The sequence below is a fragment of the Otolemur garnettii genome, unplaced genomic scaffold, assembly GCF_000181295.1.
Source record: "Otolemur garnettii isolate 467f Iridium unplaced genomic scaffold, OtoGar3 scaffold00002, whole genome shotgun sequence".
Taxonomy (NCBI): Eukaryota; Metazoa; Chordata; class Mammalia; order Primates; family Galagidae; genus Otolemur; species Otolemur garnettii.
Genome location: NW_003852397.1, coordinates 8,126,982 through 8,130,420, shown reverse-complemented (window position 1 = coordinate 8,130,420; position 3,439 = coordinate 8,126,982). Strand labels below are relative to the sequence as shown.

Sequence of the window (3,439 nt, the reverse complement as noted above, 5' to 3'; positions counted from 1 at the left end):
TTCCCTTGCTGGTTGGTGGGCCAGGTCAGGGGCAGGAGTCAGGACTGGGGAGAGTCTTGGTTCTTATGGTTCTCTACACCAGAAAAGGCCTGGTGACCTCTGGTTTATAATCTATGGTGACTATACTGGCAGGTTTCCGCAAACAAATGGCAGAAAGATCACTTTTCACTTTTGATTCCCATTCCCAAAAAAGAATCTTCTATTTTAGATAATAGTTATATTCAGAAAGTAGTATTTATAATTGAACAGTGAGGTCAGCACTGTGCTAATGTCAGGGAGAATTGCTATCATTATTATTATTATTCCAATGAAATATGAATGTACCATGTGCTACTATCAAGTTAAATATTAGGGCAAGTACACAGAGCTAGCATGACAGTGAAAAGATCACAAAACGGGGGGTTATATTCTAATTCAGGAAAATAGGTCAAGCGGATAAATTCTGGGGTCCAGGAAAGGACCCAGATGAATGGTTTGGTACCTTCATAACTTCTAGGGAAAACAAGGAAAATGACTCAATGAACAATCTAACTACCTTGAAATTCTCCATATTTAGGAATATCAAAATTATATCTTAAATGGCAAAGGGAGATTAAGATAAATATTTCTGAGAGACATAGAGATTCCTGAGTTTACATTTAGTTTCTAATGTGACAGCATCTTCCTATAAAAATTTGAAACTAAGTAACTTTTAAAGTAGTCTTATGAATATCAGTAAACAATTTAAGAAATATTTTCCTCTTTGGGAGTATTGTCCTTCTAGGTTTCCATGATGTATAAATGCTCTTTTCTCCTACCTCTGCACACTTAATTTGTGTACTACAGTGAAGGTTGAATGATCCAGTAAAATCACAAAAGAAAACAAGTTACTTATCTCTTCAAGGCTGTTTAGCATGTCCTGTATTTAGATATTTTTTTATTATAGTTTTTGCTACTTCAAAAACAAGGTATGTACATAAATAGCGTGGAACATGTGTGGTGGCACAACAAAACTCCAAATGGGACTAGTACTTAATTTCTTTCCCAGCTTTTATCATTCCAAAGAAAGAAAAACCTCAGACCTTAATTTCTTGGCACAATTCCCTTTAACACAGCTCAAGCCTAGTTCGCTTCAAAAAAAAAAGTGTACTCATTCTTCTTAGTAAAGTATCCCAAGAACGGAAAAGCAAATATCCAGTGTATTCAATACTAATGTGAAGCCAGTAGAAGTAGATGGTCTAATACACACCCACATAAGAGAAAAACTCAATTCAATTCAAGTTGGGGGGAGGGGGCAAAAGGGTGGGGGCAGAGGGGAAGGACAGGAGGGAGGAGAATTGGGGTACTCCACTTAATGGGCCCAATGTAAGGGCATATGGCACACCTCTTGGGTGCAGGACACAACTACAATAGGGACTCTACCTAACAAATGCAAGCAATGTAACCTAATTGTACCCTCATATTATTCTGAAATAAAAAAAAGAAGAAAAAGGGTACAATATTTTTTAATTCATTTGAAATTTATGATATAAGTTTCTGGCTGGGCACAATGGCTTACACCTGTAATACTAGCATTTTGGAAAGGCCAAGGCAGAAGGATTGCTTGAGGCCAGGAGTTCAAGATCAGCTGGAGAAACACAGAGAGAACTTGTCACTGCACAAAATAGAAAAATTAGCTGTGCGTGGTGGAAAACATCTGTAGTACCATTTACTCAGGAAGTTGAGGCAGGAGGATCCCTTGAGCCCAGGAGTTTGAGGTGGTGGTGAGCTGTGATGATGCTCAGCACTGCATTAGAGTTAGACTCTGTCTGAAAAACATAAAAGTTGGGGCAGCACCTGTGGCTCAGTGAGTAGGGCACCAGTCCCATATACGGAGGATGGCAGGTTCAAACCCATCTCTGGCCAAACTGCAACAAAAAATAGCCAGGCATTGTGGTAAGCGCCTGTAGTCCCAGCTACTCGGGAGGCTGAGGCAAGAGAATCACCTAAGCCCAGGAGTTGGAGGTTGCTGTGAGTTGTGACGTCACAGCACTCTACTAAGGGCGATAAAGTGAGACTCTGTCTCAAAAAAACAAAACAGGGACTGTGGCAGTCAGGGTCGGTGAAGGATTCCAAGATGGCAGGTGAAAACTTGCTCTAAAAGCCATTGACTGGGTAGCTTTTGGAGAGATCATACCCTGAAATCAAAAGGCTATTGCTAATTCCCTGAAATCTTGTAATGAGACCCTCACCTCCAGGTTGGCTATGCTACCTGAAAATCCACCAGCTATTGACTGGGCTTACTATAAGTCCAATGTGGCCAAGGCAGGCTTTGGATGACTTTGAGAAGAAGTTTACTGCCCTGAAGTTTCCTGTACCAGAGAATAAATACACTGCCCTAGTGGATGCTGAAGAAAAAGAAGATATGAAAAGTTGTGCTGAGTTTGTGTCTCTCTTGAAGGACAGGACTGTGGAATATGAGAAACAGCTGGAGAAAATGAGGAACATGATTCCATTTGAGCAGATGACCACTGAGGATTTGAATGAAGCCTTCCCGGAAACCACATTAGACAAGAAGTATCCCTATCGGCCTCACCAGCCAATCGAGAATTTATAAAATAGTCTGGGACAAAGTTCTGGCCCTTATGTTACACAATCCGGACAGAAAAAATAAAAATTCTTCCATTAAAGAAAAAAAAAAAACTTGGGCAGTGCCTGTGGCTCAAAGGAGTAGGGCATCTGCCCTATATGCTGGAGGTGCCGGGTTTAAACCCAGCCCCAGCCCTCCCCCAAAACATAAAAGTTTCTAATCCCAAATTGTACATGTCACAATGAATGCAGAATTGTAAGACAGAGGATCTGAGTCTTCAATGCTCATGCTTTCATCTGTAAAATGATAGTTTCCAGTGCGCCCGTCTGCTGTGTGCCAGATCCTCTGTGGTGCTAGGGCAATCACAGAGGTGGTGAAGGCATGAACCACACCATCAAGGAATCTTCCTTCCTAGCATCACTGGTTGCTGATTGACACTGAGCTCTGCTGAGACAGATGACAATGCTGCCAACTGGATGACTATTTTTTCCCAAAAGCCATATTTTAAAAGAAAAACTTAACCTATTTTTCCCAGCCTAAAATAGAAACAGAGCTATAACATTAGATTTATTATTGCAATGTGCATGGCATAGGCAAAGATGCTATATTAGATTAAAGGATGGAACATCTCAGAATGAATTCCATGCCTCAGTTTCACTCCCTGAAACACACTCTTGGCTAAATATTTGGAGCAGCATTTCCCAGAATGGGTTTCATAGTGCACTAATGCCTCAGAATGTTACATAGTTTTCTGTGAAAGAAGGTGCTAGGATTAGAGAAGCTGGAGGAATACTGGCTGGAAAACTAAGCAGGTTTCCTTAGAGGGGACGTTCTTGGTGCCTGTATTGTGTAATGTGACTCTAACAGAACAGGGAAGAGTGTTTTGTAGCA

At 40.9% G+C, this 3,439-nt stretch overlaps 1 pseudogene; it reads left to right on the top strand.

Moving 5' to 3' along the window:
* Window positions 1-2,106: 2,106 nt before the first annotated feature.
* LOC100955066 lies at window positions 2,107-2,597 on the top strand (annotated as a pseudogene).
* The last annotated feature ends 842 nt before the right edge of the window (window positions 2,598-3,439 follow it).